Source organism: Sciurus vulgaris (genome assembly GCF_902686455.1).
Source record: "Sciurus vulgaris genome assembly, chromosome: 18".
Lineage (NCBI taxonomy): Eukaryota > Metazoa > Chordata > Mammalia > Rodentia > Sciuridae > Sciurus > Sciurus vulgaris.
In genome coordinates, this window is record NC_136479.1 from 26,089,776 (window position 1) to 26,109,343 (window position 19,568).

General features: G+C 58.7%; 1 protein-coding gene across 4 annotated transcripts in view; it reads left to right on the forward strand.

The window, feature by feature from the left end:
• Positions 1 to 4,237: 4,237 nt before the first annotated feature.
• The window catches only part of ELFN1 (extracellular leucine rich repeat and fibronectin type III domain containing 1), a 64,508-nt gene continuing 49,177 nt past the window's right edge, over positions 4,238 to 19,568 (forward strand). For 2 of the 4 annotated variants that reach the window (XM_079120626.1, XM_079120629.1), the window contains exon 1: positions 4,238 to 4,656. The gene's annotated coding sequence lies outside the window, so the exon portion shown is untranslated. Of the gene's footprint in view, positions 4,657 to 4,976; positions 5,101 to 8,560; positions 8,696 to 19,568 lie in introns of those variants that run through there. The other 2 variants (XM_079120628.1, XM_079120627.1) reach the window with 2 other exon arrangements.

Sequence of the window (19,568 nt, forward strand, 5' to 3'; positions counted from 1 at the left end):
AGAAGGACCCAGATTAGCTGGACTCTCTAGGCCTGAATGGGCTATGACCTAGTCAAGCACCAACCGCCCCTCCATCTGCAGGCATTTAGGGTGTTTCCAGCCTGCTGCTGTTACAAAAGAGTGCCTCAGTAAACAACTCTGTTCAATGTAACGTCACTTTACACGTTCCCAACCAGTGTCTGGAGGACACATTCCTAGAAGTAAATGCTGGACCAAAGGATGTGGGGTTTGGAATTTCCACAGCCCAGTGTGTCCACTCTTCAGCATGATGCCTTGGACATGTCCTCAAACTTCCTAAACTCCACTCACCAGATGAGTGAAAACATCATCACAGAATAGCTTTAATTTGCATTTCTGGTCAGAGTGGACCCTTTCTGATTTTTTAAATGTTCTTTTCATTTCCCTTTTTTTTTTTTGTCTCATAATCTCTGCTTATTTTTTTCCCCTCTTGGCTATTTTTCTTATTGATTTGTAAGAGCTTTTTAGATATGAGGAAATTAGTTTTTTGCCTGGGATCCAAATTGGACAGTGTTTCTTTTATGGCTTTGGGGATTTATGGGTGTTTGTTGATGTAGCCGTGAAGCTCTGGGTATGGGATAAAAAAATTGTCACCATTTTTCTCTGGGTACCATTTTTCTTAGGATGGCTGTGGGGTCTTCTCCATGTTAATCTCAGTCACTTGTATTACTCCCCCTTCCATGAATGTCCTCCGGGAACTGTCCTGCCTGGGTCATTTACTCCCAGCCTTGCCATCTCTCATGGACAAAGGACACCAGGAGCCACCCTTGGGGGTGCAGAGATGGTCGAGCTACTAGGCGGGTCCTTGTTTATCTGACTGTGTGGAGTCATTAGTCCGTCAGTTCTCAAGCCTGCTACTCTGGTGGAAAATATTGATAATCTAACAAGGTGAGCACTTGGTTGGGCCAAGAGATGGTGGTGATTTTCATAAAGATGAGACTCTTCGTGACCCAGTTGGAGTCCTGGTCTCCCTCCCAGTGGGGTCTCTGTAGGGCCACTATAATTTCTTTTTCCAGCTTATAAAGAGAAAAGATAGATTTATTTTTGGCTCCCAGTTTTGGAGATTTTAATCATGTCTGGTTGGTCCCGTTGCTTTGGGGTAGGAGCAGGAAAAAAGAGAGGAAGAGGAAGGGGCCATGTCTGGTAACCCGCTTGAAAGGCATGCCCCCAAAGACTGCTCACTAGACCCCCACCTGGCCAGTCGAATTCTGAAGGAGGAGATTGTGGGCATCAGAAAGGCAGATGGAACTCCCAGAGCCCTGGAAACTGCCTCAGGCCCAGGAGAGAGAGAGTGAGCCACTATCCCTGCTATCCCTGTCCATCTGGTTGGTCCAGGTCCTTTGCCGAGTCTGTGCCCTGTCCAGCAGACACCCTTGCAAAGGCCTGAGCAGGCATGAGTGGGTCGACATGTGTGCATAAATGTGAGCATGAGCAGGTAAGGAAAGAAATACTAAGTACTGTGGTTTTGGAGTCGGATCCTCTGGATCTCAATTGTGACTTGGCCAGTTCCCAGTTTCTGATGACCCTGGCACAGCACCCTTCAACCCCTCAGTTTCACCATCTGTGACATGGAGATCTTAACTGTGTTCTGGGGTTGTTGTGAGACCTGGATGAATGGATGAAGCAGAAAGCACCATTCATGGGGCCAATCTTAAAATTCTGTGAGTGTGTGTGCACGTGTGTTAGCAAGGGTCCCACATAGGCCCAGGATGCCTATGACAGGCAGGGTGCAACCATGGCCAGCTGCAACAGGTACATCAGCAGCAGTTTAGGCAGGGCCTCTGCATGGAGGCTCCTGTTCTTTTGGTCCAGGTAGCTGCCATTCCTCATAGGGGGATGGCTGAGAGTGAGTCAGGGGGTGTGTCCACCAGAGGTGTGGGGATCATGGTGTTCATCACACATTGCCTTTGGGTAGTGAATCAGGCTGGGGGGGTTTCAGGAGGAGAAAGATCATTAGAGAGAGAGGACAGAGAGAGAGGGAGAGTAGGAGGGAGAGAAGAGAAAGAGGCAGAGACAGAGGGGGAGGGAGAGACAGGTGGGGGGACTTGGGAGGAAAGAGGAGACTTGGGGGAGGGAGAGTATATGGGAAAGGGAAAGCAGGGAGAGACAGAGGCACTCATGGAGAGGGAGGAAGGAAGAAAAAAGAGGAGGAGGGAGAGAGATGGGGGAAGGGAGAGACAGAAAGAGGGAAAGAGGAGGAAAGAGAATGCCTCATACAGACACTGAGGGAGGGAGGGAGAGAGGGAGGGTGGAAAAGGCCAAGAGAAGGGACTCCATTAGGACCTCCCTTCCAGCTCCATCACAGGGCCTGTGCTGGGTCTGCCACCTGTCTCCCATTCCCAACCTGGGGTGTCGCAGCCTTTTGTGGGGGCAGCAGCCTAGCCAGCCAGGTCCAACCGGGTCTCTTGTCCTCTCAAGGAAACAACATCTCCAAGAGCCGCAGAGGGAGTTAGGGGATGAAATACGGGAGCGGCCTGGATGTCCAGGATAGTTCCCCTCCCGGGGGCAGGACTTCTGGGCAGACGCCTCAGCGGCGATTTGGGGAGGGGAAAGAGAAAAGGGCCGCGCGCCCATCCAGGCTACCGCAGGCCACAGAGGGGCAGGCTAGCTCTACCAAGGACCTGGTCAGAGAGACCCCAGGCCAGGCTCTGCGGCCTTCCAGGTCCCCTTTCCTTGGAGGTCTGTACCCCCGCGTATGGATAAGGATGGGACAGCCGGCAGGCAGTGACTCCGTCCTTGATCATCACCTTCGGGTACCGGCGTCCAGGGGAGATGTGGAGGACCCTCCTCCACCCCTGGTCCCGATTTGGGTCTCGTTCACTCAGTCTCGCAGGAATGAAGAGACCGGCGGGGCGCAGGGTCTGGTGCGAGGAGCTAGTGCAGCCCGGAGCCGCAGGCCGGACGGAGTTTATGGGCTGCGGAGCGGTCGCTGTATCGGCCCCTGGACCGGAGCTCCCAGGCATCCATCCCTGGCCCTCTGATAGCGCTTCTAAAAGCTTCCTGCGCCACTCCCACGCCTGTCCCGGGCCACTCCGGGAGGGAAGCCCCAGGCGGTAGCCCCCTACCCCCGGCAGCCTCCTGAGCTTTACAGAGCGCACTCCCGCGCACAGCCCGGGTCGCCGCCTCTCCGCGTCTTTGCGAGGTTGGTCCAGGTAACCTGGCCCCCGCCGCGCTGAGTGGCGTTCGGAGGGTCGCGCCAGCGTTGCCGGCGGGGTCCGGGGTTCTGCAGCTTCGCACACGGGGCTCGGGAAACTAAGGTCAGGCGGTACCCCGCGAGGGCGCTCCTGAGCCTGATTTGGAATTTTTACCCAACGCAAAAGCTGCCGGCTGAGGAAGGGGCGGTGGGGAGTGGGAGCCGCCCAGGGAGACTACGTGGCCGCTTGGAGAGTGCTCAGGGAGATCAGGAGGGCACCTCCGCTTAGAACCCGAGGGAGCGATTTCGGATCCTCCGGGAATTGGAGGGGAAAGAAATGTAGAGAGGATTGGTGGGAGGGAAATCCACTAAACCGAATCTTCCGGGATTCGGAAGGTGTCAGGCTGATCTCACGCGCCCCCTTCTCTCGGCTGAAAGGGGGTGGGGACCGGCGATGAGGGGGGGAGGGGCAGTGGGAGGGGGTCTGCGACCTTGGGGGAGAGCGAGTCCCTGAGGGCATTGGGCCCCAGAGGGCCTGACTACATTCTCGCCCCACCCTCAGGATGTGCCCGGCCCTCCCCACCCCACGAAACGCGCGCCCCTGAGGGCTGTGCATTGACACTCACGGACGCGCGCGCCCACACGGGGTCTGACTTCGGGTCAACTTCCACGCGGTTCCCGGTGTGTGTGTGTGCACAGCCGTGTCCGCAAGCGCGTGCACGTCCCCGCCTCACGTATCCACCTCCCATTGACACGAAGGGTCCCAACCCCTAGACATTCAGGGGCTTCGGCTCCTCAGGGAAGCCTCGGAACAGCTGGTGGCTTGCGGGGGGGTCAGGGGGCGCAGAGCGGGGCGGAGAGGAAAGGGCTTGGGGGCCTCTCGGCTTCTCACGCCCTCCCCACGGCTCCCTGCAACTTCCCCTCCGTGTCCCCCTCCGGACAACCCCCTCCGTCCACCGACGTGCGGACAGCGACACCCGCCGCCCGCGCCTCCGGCCGCCCCCCGGCCCCCGCCCTCTCCTCCAGCCCTCCCCGCGCGGACTCCTACATTAAACCTTCCTCACGCTCAGAAAGAATGTGCTACAACCTCGGCGCTGCCGTGGCCGCCGCCACCGCGCCCGGGCCGGAGCGGGAGCCAAAGCCGCCCGGCTCATCGGCGTCGCCGGCGCCGCCGCTGCCCCGCCTGCCCGGCCGGCCCTGGGCTCCGAGCGCGCGGTCCCCGCCGCCACCCCGCGCTCGCCCCGCGCTTGACGCAGTGAGCGCCGCAGCCCGGCTCCCGCCGGCTCTCTCGGCTCCCCGTCGCAGGCCGAGCCCAGCCCGGCGGGCTCCGGGAGGGGCGGGCAGGACGGGAGGGGGAGGAGGTCTGTCTGGAGCCAGCGAGCCCCGAGGAGGAAGAGGAGGAGGAAGCAGGGGAAGCCGCCGCCGCCGCGCTCCGGGGACCTGGGCGCGCGCGCTGTGCTCGCCGGTGACCGTGCCTCAAGCCCCCAGCCCACACCCGGCTTCAGGTAGGAAGGGGCCTGCGGGGAGGAGGCTGCCCCGGGTTGGGGGAGAGGACCCACTCTGCCGCAGCTGCAGGGTCGACAGGTCCCTGCCCCTGGGGGGCGGGGAAGATGCTCTCCCCGTGGCAGCGGAGGCGGCGCGGGTCCCCAGCGGCTCTCGCTGCCCTGGTTGCCCAGCCCCCGTGCCCTGCCCTGGTCGTCCGCCCGGGAGCCGAGTCCCCCCGCCCGTGGGGCTTTGAATGCAGCGCGTTTAGTCCGCGGCTCGCGGGCGCCCCCCACCCACCCTCCGGGTTCGAAGGCAGGCGCACCTGAAGTTCTCGGTCGCCGAGCTCCGGGCGTACAAACTTCCCTCCCCGACGCGGTGGCTCGAAAAGCCAGGGCTTGGGACCCCTCGCGCTAGGAGGTGCCACAGGGACCCCGAAACTTTCCTGAGCGCTCCGAGAGCGAAAGGTGGGCGGAGTAGGGAGATAGGGAAGGGTGTGTTCTCGCCTTTGAGTGCACAGGGATAGCCGCGGCGCCCCAAGTTGGCCCAGAGACTGTCTCCCCGCAATTTGAAACTGGCCTCATAGTCGGAGGTGGAGAGGGAGTGGGCTGTGGGAGACTAACCTTCAAGCTGCAGACTTGGGGCAAGCAGCGGCCGGCCCCGCGCTGCTGAAGCTCTGGGAAAGGTATTGCAGGACTCGCACCCCCACCCTAAGCCGGTTGCCGGGTTCTGCGGGCCGCTGCCGAGCTAACTGGAAAGACCAGGCTCACGGCTATTAATAGGCGCCAATGCCTCGGTCCCAGGAAGTCGGCGCGGTGGACTAGTTGGTTGGTGCAAGACCCCAGAGTGACCCCTCTCTAGTGCTCTTGTCCCTCACGCTGTCCTTCCTTCCTCCCCACCTTCTGTTCTCCTCCCTTTTTCTCCTCTAGTGTCTCGGGGTGTCGCCCCCTAACTTTTTCTCTTTCCAAACTGTCTGTTTTGGACTGTGGCCACCCGTCAGGGGCCCGGGCGACTTGCGCGATCAGAGCACGGTTTCCAATCGAGTCCTCGGCTGGATGGGTGTGAGTCCCTGAGGCTAGCGTGCCGAGGATGAACGGGGATCTCCTGTAACCAGTCTCTCCCACCCACCACCCAGGCGCAACACATTCACCTGCCCTGCCGAGTCACATCCAGCCCATCTAAGGGGGCTGGGGGCCAACGGGGACAGCCGAGGGGGCTAAGGAGCATAGAGGGGACCTGAGAGGCTCTCAAAAGGATTTTGGGGGTGCAGCTACCCTTGCATGTGTACGAAGGCGGCTAGTCAATGTCGCCCGGACCAGCGTAGCCTTCGCGCAGCCTGAGGGCCTGAGAAGGTTCCGATGCTTCCACCCCCCACCCCACCCAACCCTCAGGTCAGAGCTCTAGTGGGTTCTAGGATTTGGGGGACAAGTAGTACGTGGTACTTCTTCCGGTCTCGGGATCTGCAGAGCCCAGACCCGAAACAGCTCGGGGATCTTTGTCCCCAGGGCTGGTAGCCGGCCCCGCCCCCTCCCAGTTAACTCCGGGACCCTGACGCCCTCCAGCGCTCGCGTGCGGGCTCCAGCAGCCTCAGCTTGGTAAGCGAAGTGTCGCATCCTTTCCGCTGCTCTGGGTCTAGGGGAGGAGCAGGGGGCGTGGAGCGAGGTGTTGGGTCCCTGACAGATATCCTCGCGCGGCGCCTCTGTAACAGAATTAATGACTTATACTCAGGCCTCCCATCCGCCCATCCGCGCGACCACGGGGGAGGGGCGGAACCGCGGGACTCCGGGGACTCGGTAGCAGCCTCTGTCTGGGGTGGGAGCGCAGCAGGGAGGATCCGACCCCCTGCCGGTCGACCCCACCTCCAATCCTGCGCGTCCCCCACCCCGCCCCAAGCTGGGCGCTCGGCTTGGCGCGGGTTCTCGGACTCTTCGGCAGGGACCCCTACTCCCTCCTGTAGCTGACCTCTAGTGCCTCGCCCCTCATGTATGACCCTGAATGGCCACGTACTTGCCTAGGGGTCCAGGAGTACAGATCAAGAGCACTATGGACCTCGGTCTCCGCTGTACTCCACAGAAACGGGTTCGCAGTCCCTGTGCCTGCTGGTATAGGGGAGGTCCTGGTGTAGTTCAGGCCAGACACCCAGCACAGTCCCTGGCACAGAGGCTACGGCCTTCAATAGCCCAAGGACTCCTTCCAGACCCCCAACTGTGCTTTGCCAGCTCAGGCCTGGGGGAGCCTGCCAGACCTGGGAGCTAGCCACTTCTCTCAGAGGTTTGCCTTTGGCTGGCTGATGGTGAGACCGGGCCTCAGGTCGCTCCTATTCATTCCCTTCCCACGGCTGGCCAGTCCAGAGAACCTTGCAAGAGTGACCAGGGAGACTCTGGCGGATGTTTGCCTTTTCCCTAGGTGGAACAGCAACTGGGGAGGCCTCTTAGACCTGGCAGGGAGGAAAGGATGCCCCCTTGCTTCCCACCCCAGGGTCCATGGGCTCAGGTCTGGCACATCACAGGCTTCCAGCATCTATCTGGAAGATGAGCAAGGGCCTGCCCTTGACCTGGGGCCTGGCTGTGACTGGAGTCCAGGTTCTGGGTAGCTGTAGGAGAAAGGCTACATCGATGGGGAAGGCCCCCCGCGCTTCTGTCTGCCTCATCAACCCTGGGTGTGATGCATTTCCATGACACAAACCCCTAGGACTCACATATAACTGTGGGGGCACAATGGTTTTTATCCACACCCCCCAGGAGCCCCACCCACCTGGCAGAAGGAGGCCACAAAGCCCTAAATTCCTAAATTCCAGCCAGTACTTGGAAGTCCTGGCAGCGGGAGGGGAGGTCAAAGCCCACTACCCCATTGAGGCTCCTGACAAACACTCCATACCCAGGTCAGGTCGGGCCCTGCCGCCTGGAGCCACCCCCGGGGCCAGGCTAGTCCATATAGGATTCGCTGGTGCTGTGGGCGTTCATTCACATTCCCTCTCCGGTCCCCACACACGATAGGATTTATCTTGATTTGCTGCCTTTGAATTGAGTCAACTCTTTTGTATGCTCGGTGAATTGCCCAGCTGCTGGCGAGGAGCGAGAGCGTGCCGGGGGTACTGAGGCCGGGAATCAGAAGCGGGCGGGGGACGGGAAGCGGGGAGGGGGCCCCCGCGAGGACGACTGAAGGGATGGGAGCCCGCGAAGGCGCGGGTGGGGCGAACCGGACTTGTCCAGAGCAGTCTAGGCATGCCGGCAGGGTGAGACGTCCAGAGGGCTCGGTCCTGAGGGTCCCCGCTCTCCTTCTGGGATGCGCTGTGTGGCGTGGGGTAACCCTCTGGAACTCCCCTGCCTCCGTTTCCCCTCCTGTAACACGCGGACGGGGCGGGGGGGGGGGGCTTCGGCTCACGCAGGTTGTATCAGGCCAAGTCGGAGGAGTATTCGAGAGCCCTCCCCGCAAGTCATCCCAGAGGTTGGGGTGAGTGAGTGAAGGAGGGGGCCAGGACTGGGAGACAGCCCTCTCTGCTTCCTGGGTTCTCCGCCCCTAGGTCCCAGTCCTCTGGGATTTGGGCCCGACCCATGGGAGCACCAAGGTCCTGAGAATGTCTTGGCTTGGCTTTGAGTGGTGGGAGTCGTGCGTGCTCGTTCAGGCGACAACTGCCCCCCCCCCCCATCTAGATGTGGTGGGAGGGACCGCGAGGATGCCCCTCTGTGCTTCCTAACACCCCCCAGCTTGTCCGAGGAGCTCTAGCCCTGGCTCGGCGGAGAGGAGCGCGGTGGCGAGCCGAGCGCGAGAGCAGAGGGGCTGGGGAGGCGGAGGAGGGAGCGGAGGGCGCGCGGCGCGGAGCCGGACTCGAGCCGCGGAAGGGGGGTGGAGGAGCGCGGGCGAGCGAGGGCGGGCGGCAGGGGGAGGGCGGCGGGAGCGAATTCCCCCCCGGCCGCGCGGCGAGGGGCGGGGCGCGCGCAGATCGATGGGCGAAGCTGGGGAGGAATTTCAATCCCGGGAGCGAAGTTAGAGCCTGAAGGACGGCGGCGGCGGCGGCAGCGGCCGCGGGCGCAGCCCCGGAACGGCGGCCGGGCCAGGCAGGTAAGCGTGGAGCCCGCGTCGGAGCATGATCGGGAGCCGAGCCGGGGGGCGTGGGACCCCGGCCACTCCCAGGGCATCGAGCAGGCCCCTTCACTTCGAGCCTCTGTGCAACCTCGCGCGTTCTGCGTGCGCCTCGGGTTCCGGATGCGCCCCGGGCCCCGCGCGCGATCCCAGCGCAGCGGGCAAAGTTGGAAGAACTTGGCGGTGGATCCGGTGCTGGCCCTGCCAGGCAGAGCTGACCAGGGTCGGGGTCCGGCTGTCGCCTGAGTCACTACCGCAGCCCGCACAATCTCTGCTCTCTTGGAGCTGCCCCTTCCCCATCACTTCTACCCCTCGCCGTCCCCTCCCCCCTTCGCCGCCTCACCCGAGCCTGCTCCCAGAGCCTTTGCCCTCTACCCTCGGCAGCCCTTGCTCTTCCTGGAAACAGTGGTGCTGCCCCTGAGCCCCTGACCCCTATCCTGCCGACATTACCATCCCTGTCCCCGCAGCCACCGTCAAGATCTGGAGAGCCTCCTCACTTAGCAGCCAGGACTGGCCACGTTCTGGGAGGGAACACATTCTGCGGTGTGTACCAGTGGGAAGAAACCCTGGCATAGGAGTGGGGGACTTTGCTCCCAACTTGGTGGTACTTATGGTCATGCCTCTGTTGGGTGGGGTGTGGAGGTGTGCTGCTGAACTTACTTCCTCCAGCCTGACTCTAGGGTCTCCACTTGATCCTGCTTGTTGCTGAGGGTGGTGCCCTGGGGCTCTGTCTGAAGTCCCCCCTCTAACACACACAGGAAATGATAGCTTCTGAGATCAAAATCAGACCCTTCTAGGCATCTACTGCTTGACCTTGGGTTAGGTGACATAGAGCCTCAGTTTCCATATCTGTAAGATGGGAATATAATGATAATGCCTTTTGTGAAGTGAGGGTCCAGGAGACCTTTCCTTCATGCTGGGAGCCTAGCCCAGGTATATACCTTCCCACCAAGTCTCAGGTGAAGGAACCGTGTCTTCCAACATGTCCAAACAGAACCAGTTGGCTGTGTGTGCTGCTTGATCCCAACTCTGAAAGAGGGCTGTGCAGAAAGTTTCCAGGAGCTCCTGGGAACATTGGAAACAGGAGCACTAGATGGATGCAGATCTAGAAGCACAAAGGGTGAAACTTCCCACCTTTGTGTCTTGTGGAAACTGCCTCCTAGAGAGGCGCCCTCCCAGCCTCTACCCAGCACCGAGAGGAAACAAATTGAATGGGGTTTGTGTCTCTTTAAAACCACAAATAACCATTTTTTTCTGCCTAGCTGGCCCCCTGGCCTCCTCTTCCCTGGGTCCTTCCTGCTCTCATCTTTTAATTGAACAAGTATTGAGGAGATGGACTCATAAGTCCCACCCCAGGTTTGTACCTCTTCACCAAACTCCAAATGACCCAGAGCTTTAGAGGAGGACCTCCCCTTGAAGGGGATTTGGAGCCTGGCCAGGACCTCAGTACTTTGGTCCCTTTATAGTGGCCAGGGAGGTCTGGATGCCCTGTTAGGCAGAAGGCCTCAGGGTCTCCAGAGCAGAAAGACTGGTGATCCAGCCCACTCCTCTGGCTGCCTCAGGCTTCCGTACCTCCCCGGCACCAGCAGCAGGAACACTTGCGAATCCTTCAAGATGATACAGCAGGCCAAGCACAGGCAGGTCGTGACTCTGAGAGAGGCTGGAATGGTCACCTTCACTAGAGCCACACTCCCTGGCCTGACAGACCCAGAGGGATGGCAGGGGCTGGAGGAGAGAGGGAGTATGAAGCTCCTTTCCTCCGTCCCCACAGGACTCTAGAAAACAGCAATTTCTGAAGTGTCTTGGAAGTGGGCTTCCCACACCTGGTCTGGGGAAAGGCTGAGCCCCATTTCCCTCCCCCAAGGAGAATCTAGGACTGAGTTCAGAGTAGCCCCTCATTTGGACCTTGGCATTGGAGTCATCGGGCCTAAATCCCTGGACCCTGAGTCTTTGAACCCAAGTGCAAAAGAGAAAAATTAGTGGGACCTGAAATACAACGGAGACTTAGATCAATGGAGTACTATCAGAGCTTCTGCCGGGGCCAGGTGCCTGTGTCTGGGCCTGTCCCCAGTGTCCACGCACCTGCACACACAAGCCCTAGATTCCAGTAGAATTTTCCAAACACTCAAAAAAACCTTTCTCCCGTCTCCCTGGGTCATTGCCCCCAGCCTGTAGTCCTCCCTCACCCCAAGGGACACCATCCCCATTAGTAGGGGACCTTATTTGTGAGTGTCTCCAGACACGGATACCAGAGCATCAGGAGAAATTTATGAGCAGAGATGCGGGACCTGGGGTGTTCATATTTTTCCACGAAAACAAACAGGCAGACCCCGCAGGCGCCGGGGTGGGTGGTGTATGAATATGTACAGAGGGATGAGAAGCGCTAGCAAGTGACAGGCAGGAGATAGATCTCCAGGGCCAGGTGACGGGGGCCATAAATTTCCAGCCGTGAACCTGGAACGGATGATGGCGTTGCCGCGGACACTGGATACATTGTCATCTCCCCCTTCTTGCCCTTCCCCTTTTGTTTTCTGTCATGGATTCAGTTTCTTCCACTGGAGCCTCGGATGTCAACTGGCCTTGGGTGGCTCTTTGTTGGGTGGCTGTTGGGGGAGCCAGTGCAGGGATTTTGATGTCATCCATCCCAAGGTACGCAGGGGGAGACTGAGGCCATAACAGGGCAGGGTGTGGTCCAGAGTTACACAGTGAGCAGGGGCAGAGAGTGGACAGGGCTCAGCTGTGTCCTGCTGTGCTGGTTCAGGTCAGGAGTTTGAGCAGGGCAGGGGTGCCCTTGGCTGCTGGGACAGCTCTTCTCCCCATGCAGTTTGTGCTAACCAGAGGCACCAGAGGGGGGAAAGAAGTGGTGGCAGCTGCGACCATGTGGTGCCTCTCTTCAGTCCCATCCCCAGTTACTTCTCTGAAACTCTGAGCCCTTGTTGGTCTCCCAGAAGGGGTGGGCAGGGCAGGAGCTGGGGAGACCAGCCTGGGACTCCTGGACATCTGAGCTGGAAGAGCCACTGGGAAAGAGCCACTGGAAGAGCCTACTGTGTGCTCTGCTGGGAGCCTGGGACAACACCATGGTCCAGAGATGGGGCGGCAGCAGACACACAAACACGCATGCTCCCTCCTGGCGGAGCTCGGCAGGTCCTGCTCCATTTCCCAGAAGGGTCCAGCATCAGTTGCCCAAGGACAAAGGGCAAGTGAGTGGTGGAGTGACTGCTTGCACTCAGGTCTCATAGTGGCCAGGACAGGCCTTGTCTGCTCCCCTCAGGTCTGTCCCGGGGCAGGCTGTGCCTCTGTGTAGAGGAGCCAGAACAATACCAAGTTCAGCAGGAAGCCCAGCAGGGCCTGCTGGGCCTTCTTAGGTAGATACAGAATAGTCCTGGCTCCTCTCCCTGCTCCCTCAGTGCCCTGGGGGTGAACGGGAGTGGGTGGGGAAACTGAGTCATAGGGGTGGAGCACCCAGCCACTCCAGCAGCCCTTCTTCTGCCCACCTGTGTGACTCCTGGGGCTCTTCAGTCCTGGGGGCCCCGAGTCTCAGTGACTCAGCCTCCCTTCCTGCCCTGACCATGAGCCTTCTCTCCTCAGGACTCCTGGCCCAGTTCTTCTTCAGGGGCCCACTGCCCTGTGAATTATCCCCAAGGTCCTCTGCCCCGAGCCTGGGGCCCTTGCTGAGGAGGGGTCGGGCTGCCCTTAAAGTGCAGGCAGGAATTGGGGAGGGGGCTCTGCCAGCCTCTGGGGCTGGAGGGTGCTGGCCGGCCGAGGACTGGACTGTGAGCGTCCGCTCCCCTGGGGGTTTTTGCTGCAGGCAGCTTCCTCAGCCAGCTCCGGAATGGTCGCTGGCAGCCGCAGGGAGAGCCCGGTAGAAGGACTTTGGACGCTGAGGCAGGGACATGGCCTTGCTTCTTCTCTCCCAAAATGACTGGGTTTGCGAGGGTTGGGGCTGGCGAGCCACAGCCTGGCCGGGAAGCACCCATCAGCTCAGCCCACCAGCTTTTGGCCTTTGAACTGGTAGAGCCTCTGGTGCAATCCCTCCACCAGACAGAGGAGAAACTGAGGCCCAGTAGGACAGTGAGCCAGTGTCAGAGCAGGTGGCTGTGAAGGCCCGGCCCTGTGCCCAGACCACCTCTGCCCCTGCGCCTGACCTCCCTCCTCAAATCAGGGAGGGCCAGGGTCTTTTTAGACCTCTTACTGATGGGGACCCTGTGCCCTGCCCATGACTCCCAGGCTGGAGGGGAGGGTATGCAGTCCACTGTGGCTCACCCCCTCTAGAGCCCCCAGCCCTCAGAAGCACATCTCTGCCACGTGCCCCCTCCGGTGGTTCTTCCGTAAAGGGCAGTGGGATCGTAAGCATTTCCAGAGCACTGAGGGAGGTGAGAGCTTCTCACTAGGGCAGGGACGGGGTGACCGGAGGCTCCAGGACCTGCCCCACGCAGTGCACACACCTGGCCAGCACCGCCCCCACCTTTGGAAGCGGTTGGATCCAGCCGGAATCCTGCCTAGGATGGGAACCCCGGAGATGACTGACAGCCAGGAGGCTCCCTCATGTTTACCGACAGCTCTGAGTTTTATTTTCAGCAGGATCAAACTCAGGCACCTCTTAGTCATTAACTTCTTCTAGTTTAATAAACACAAGCGCAGGCAGCCGCATGCCTACCCCACACGAGGGAAGAGGACAGCTCCTGGCTGGCCCTGGGGCTGGGAACCCTGTATGGAGAGGGGTCAGGGCCGCCTGTCAGGCTCTCTGGACCCTGCCCGAGCCCACGGTGGGTGCTGTAGAGGCCTTGCATGCAGGATGCGTCGTGAGGAAACCTTCGGACACTGTGAGCAACAGCTGTGTGCCTTCACGGCCCCTGTTGCTGGGGAAGGGACTCAATCAGTGCCCTGGATGTGCCCCAGCACAGACACTCTGCCAGGTGCCTCCAAAGATCTTCCTGGAAGCCCGAGGGCCTGGGGCCTTCAGGATGTGTCTCCTGAACCTGGACCATAGTCCAGACTCTGTGCTGGGGCTCCTAGTTGGGCCCCATCTGGGAAGTCAGAGCACTGACCGAGAGATGCACCCAGCTGATGTGGCTCAGGAAGCTCCCTGGGCATGTCAGAAAAAGTGAGCCTTGATTCCTGACCACCTCATGTGAGGTTGGCTGCCCTCTGTGGGGTGGGGACACTTATGGCAGCATCAGGGTACTGTGGCTCCTGTCCAGTGTCCCCAGGAACCCCTAACTTCTTGGTCTGCTGTGGTTCCAGGAGAGAGGTCACCCTCACCCTCTATTTGTTGGTTCTTCCTGCTTGGGGTCTGGGTCAGGGTCTGTGCCGTCCCCTTGAGGGAACTTTCTCAGGTGTGGCAGCCCACAGAAGCCCCTGGTGGGGTCCCAGCAGCAGGTCAGGAGGTGGTCCAGGGCTGCTCTGCCTCTTGCCAGTCATATGACCTGGGAGCAGGCCCCTTGCCTCCCCATGCCTTGGTGCTTCCATGTGTTAAATGGATCTAAGGCAATGGCCATGCCCTGGGTGCCAGGGCTGGGAGCAGAGCCCAGAGTGGGGTGCTCTGGTCTCAAAGACTGCCCTGGCCAGGGAGACTGAGACTGTGGAGCCTCTGATGCACGTGTGGCTGGGGCCGTCCCTTCCCCTCCCTGAGCCTTGGCCTCCCCTCTTTAGGGTGAAGACTGGTGGTGTAGCGCAGTGGTAGAGCGCTTCCCTAGCACGCACAAGGCCTTGGGTTCAATCCCCAGCACCGAAAAGAAATTGTCAACACGTGTTCTGGAAAAAACAAAGCTTCTCTGCTGCTTGCAGAATTCCCTGCACTTTTGATTTTGCCCCAGGGGACCTTCACTCAGACCTGCAGTGACGGTGTCTTGTGGTAGCAGAGGGGGGCAGGGCTGGTGGGCAGGAGACCTCTGTTTTCTGTGGAATGAGGAGGCAGGGAAAGAGGATGCTGGGACAAGAAACGGCAGGTGCAGAGCCCTGAGGTGGCATGGAGCCGGGCACGTTGGAGGAACAGCAAGGCCAGTGTGGCCGAGCACAGGGCTAGGAGGCCAGCTGAGAAGTCACAGGGTCCAGGCTTCCAGGGTGTCGGAGTTCCTGGGAAGAGCCTGTCTTATTCTAGTTGCCTGGAGAAGCTTTGGGGTTTGTAGCAGCTGAGACCAGTGGACGTGTTTGTTAAACAGCCCCTCTGGCTGTAGGTGAAGAAAGGATTTGAAGCCTACGAGTCTTCATTAAAAGACTGCTGATATCTGGGAGGTGGCCTAAACTGGGGTGACGAGGCTGGTGACGGGGAGACGCAGGGGCGTGAAACTTCTGTTTCAACATTGCTTAAAACATTGGAGCCATGTTCCGGCGGAGAAAAATATTCTGTAAAGCAAAACCCATTTTCCCATTTATATCCATTAGGAGACGAGGGACACAGCTCTGGAGAGTAAGATTGCATAAAGCAAATCCTGTTTCCCCTTTGACATCCACTAACATTTCAGAGATTTATTTTGGGGGGAGACAAACCCCTTGGGATCCCTGGGGATGCTAGTGAGGGCAGAGCTCAGGGCCCACTTCCCCCGGTACCCGCATCTGCATGTGGGGACATGACTCTTGGATCTTAGCTACGAGTGGGTGTGGGTGTAGAGCAGTGTCCATGTGAGTACAGGACATGCGCACGCGTGTGCCCATGTTCACATGTGTGTGCATTGCATGCCCTCCCTGGGCCCTGGCCCCTTCCACCCTCAGAGACTGGAGCAGGTGGCAGGTTCGGGTTCTGTGTGGTGCTGATGGATGTGAGACCTTTCAGTCTGAGGGCTCCAGTTCTGTGAAATGAACTTGCCTGCTTTTTTCTTTTTTTTTTGCGAATTCAGTCAAGCGGATGGAGGTTTAAGAGGAAGGTGCATGTGGAGCTGCCTGGGCTCTGGAGGGACCCTCACCTGTTGGGTCTGGGAGCTGCCTGGCTCCCCCGTCCTGTGGGGGTGGGGAGGTGGGACTCAGGGATAGACTCCGGGGACATTTGCCAACGTCTGGGCTTATTTTGGTTCCCACCTTATGGTGTCCCCACAGAGCAAGAACATGCTGGATCTGAAGGATGTGCTTAGCCAGAGACAGCCTTTTAGAAAAACAACTCACCAGAAATCCAGGGCGGCCACTGACCTAATCCACGCAAGTCAGGGATCAAATGGGAGGCCCCTGGAACAGGCAGCCCCGGCGCTGGGCAGCTGCCCGGAGACAGGAAAAGGTGCACCTTTATAGCATGCGGTTGGTCATGTCACCCACGCCCTGACATGCACCCACACAGGCAGGCATGTGTCAGTATGTCTGCTAGCACAGGTGCACAGAGTCACAAAATCCTAAACCTCAGCCCGCCTCCCAGGTGGAACCTCAGCTCCTATCCCACCCCAACCATCCAGCCACCTGCTGCTACAGACCCTCACTCCCTGGGCCTATGGCAGGCCAGTGCCTCTGTGACTCTCCACACAGGGACTGCATGCCCATTTCACAGACAGGCAGGCAGGAGGGAAGTGACTTGGTCCAGGCCCACATCCACACGTCCGGAACCCAGCTCTGCCAATCTCTGAACCCCACTCCCATTTTATGGAAGCGAGAGCTGAACCTCAAGGGGAAGGGACACCAGAGAGCTGATACTGGCGAGTCTGCCCTGCACCAGGGAATGGCAGGGAAGAGCTGCTTGTCGGGGTGGAGGGCAACTGGCTAGTGGGGTCCAGGCTGCCTGCCTGGGCCAGCCTCCAGCCCCACACTCTCCATTCCAGCCCAGGGTTCTACATGCCCAGGATGCAGGCTGCTCCCCACCCCCCAGGCCCAGGAGTTGCTGGAAGTGCCGACCCAGCCCGAGCTTCCTCCCAGCCCCCTCGGCATTCAGAGCGGCGCCCTGGCAGCCCCTCCCACTTCTGCCCACACCCGTGGCTTCACTACCCCATCAAGGTCCAGTTCACCAGGTGCCTCCCACCCTTGTCCTGCGTGGCACCAGGGTGACCCTGTCTTTTCATGCCCCTCTTTGCAACTACCAGAATGAGTGGGTGAGGGAGTCAGCGTCATAGCCCTAGTGACACAGTACCTTAGAGCGAGGAGCATGGAGAGGGCCGTCATGTGCACGTGGACACATCAGGGACTGGTTGGGAAGTACCATCCCGGTTCCTAGCGGTGCCTATCTAGAGGAGCTGGCCTTGAGGGCAGAGGAGGGCCTTGGGCACTCCAGCCCCATCCTGTATCCCGTCACCTCCTCTGGGCTCTGTGACCCTGAGTGTCCTGACTTGGGATAATGCCCTCCTTTGGGGGAGGTTGGCACCTGCTCAGCCATGAAGCACACACGTGTGCACACACACCATCCCCTCCTGCCCCCCTCCTGCTGATCCCATAGTAGCTTCTGGACCCAGCCAGCTGGCCAAGGGAGTTCCTGGGAAGACTCCCAGGAAGAGAGGAAGAGTCAGGGCCCAGCTGGGAGAGGAAACTGAGGCCCAGGCTGGTCGCTACCCCCTCGAGCTCCCTGAGGAGCTCCTCCTTTCACCCAGTGACACCGGATGTTGTGGTCGGCTGGCCATGCCCAGGACGAGGCCCCCTCCCTCCACACTGACCACCCTGCTCCCTGCCCTCCCGACGCCCCTTCTGGGCTCTTCCCCAGGTTCGTGCTCAGGAGCCCCCTCCGTAGCTTGGTGCTTCCTTTGTCCCCAACCCGGGAGCTCCAGTGTGACTCTGCCTGTTTCCAAGAAGGAGGGGAGGGGGAGGGAAGGGCCCAGACCGAGGGCCACACAGAACGAGCAGCACCTGAAGCAAGTGAGCTTTCACCGAGTGACAGGACCACTGGGAGGAGAGCAGGAGTGACGTGACGGCACCGTGGCAGCTGACACTCACGGACAGTCCACCCAGAGGGCCACCCGCACCTGGCAGTGCAAACGGGAACCTGAAGGAATATCACCCACTACTTTATGACAGCAGAGTGGACGATTTAGATGGACTGGACAAATTCCTAGAGGGACAAAAATCACCAAAACAGATTCAATAAAAAACAGAACATCTGAATAAAAAAAAAAGACCAATTCATTTAAAATCTTCCCACAAAGAAAAGCCCAGGCCCAGATGGCTTGAGTAGTAAATTCTGTCAAGTATGTCAAAACAACAACAACAACAACAACAACAACAACAAAAGCATCAATCCTTCAGAAACTTTTAGGAAAAGAAAGGGAAAATTTGACACGTATTCTATGAGATCTGTGTTTTCCCTGATACCAAAACCAGACAAAGACGTCACAGGAACAAAAATGGGACCTGTCTCAGAACAAAGAGGCAAAAATTCTTAACAAAGTAGCAAACCAAAGCCAGCCACACACAAGTAGATGCTATGGGTGGGATTTCTCCCAGGAATGCAAGGTTGGTTTGGCACCTGAACATCAACCCCTGTAACATCTGTGCTAAGAGATAGAAGGACTAAAGCCTCATCATCACCAGATAGATCCAGAAAAAGCATTTGACGAAATCCAACACTCACTGTGGAAAACTCACAAGCCAGCAACAGAAGGGAGTTCCTTCCCTAGTGGAACCCATAGCCGACGTCATTGTTACCAGCTCCCAGCCAGGAAGTCAGGACCCAGGACTCGCTTGTCAAAGACAAGGGTGCTTCTTCCCTCATTCATGCGGTGGACACCTTCTGGGGCTGGCTTTGGGACTCAGATGCTATCCTTTGAATCGTATGGTCTTGCTGTTCCTCCTGGGCTTCCTAAGGCGCATTCTGAACTGGTCTGGGGCCCAGAGTGGTACTGAAGTTATAGGCGTATCCAAGGAAGATCATGAGAGGGACAGAATGCCAAGTTAGATTTGGGGGGTCCTCCTGCTTTGAGTGAGAATCATTGTGTGACAGGCTGGCCTTGGGAGCTCATGAGGACCCTGGGTGGCTTTGCTGCTCAGCTCACAGTGTGGGCCAGGCGGGGTGTTTGCTCACTCACTCCCCCCTTCCCCAACACTAGGGCGTGATGCATGCACGTCTGAGTGTGCGTGCCTGTTGTAAGTATGGGATTCAGTAATTCTCATACACTTATGGTGTTGCATGACCAGGGCTACAAACCAGTTTTAGAGCCCTTCTGTCACCTCAGAGGGGTCCCTCCTGCCTCTTTGCAGCCAGCCGCCCCCCTGACACACACCAGCACTGCTCTGCATCCTGTCTCTGCAGACGAGTTACCTTTTCTGGATGTTTCCTGTCAGCATCATAACCCATGAGTGCAAAGCCGCCTGAAGCTCTTTGGTGTGGTGGCGTGTGTTAGTGGCCTGCCTTATTACTGAACGCTACCCCCTCCTATCCCCACACCAAGTTCTATTGACTCATGAGCCATGGGGGGATGTTTGACGTGTTTCCAGCTTGGAGCCGCTGTGAACCCGGCTGTGACATTAGTGCACCAGCCTCTGTGTAGACACGTCTTTATTTCTCCCGGGTAGATTCCTTGGGGTGGAATTGCTGTGCTATCTGGTAAGTTTATATTTAAATTCTTAACCAGCTGCCAAATTGGCAGACTTCCAAATTGGCTGGACCATTGTTCATGCTCATCAGCAAACGCACAAGGGCTCCTGCCCTTGGCACGCTCCTAGCACTTGCTGTTTTGGGTCTTTTTTTTTAAACAGCATCCAAGCGGGTGCGCAGAGGTATCTCATGGTGGTTTTGATTTTCATTTTCCAGGTGACTAATGAGGCTGAGCATCTTTTCCTATGTTCATCAGGCACTCATGTTTCTTCTTCGATAAAATGTCCCTTCAAATCTTTTGTCCATTTTTAATGGGTTGATCTTATTGAGTTTCAAAATGAGGGTGAGAGTGCTACATATTCTTATGGATACAAGTTCTTTATCAGAATTGTGACTTCGAGAGCCAGGCATGGTGGC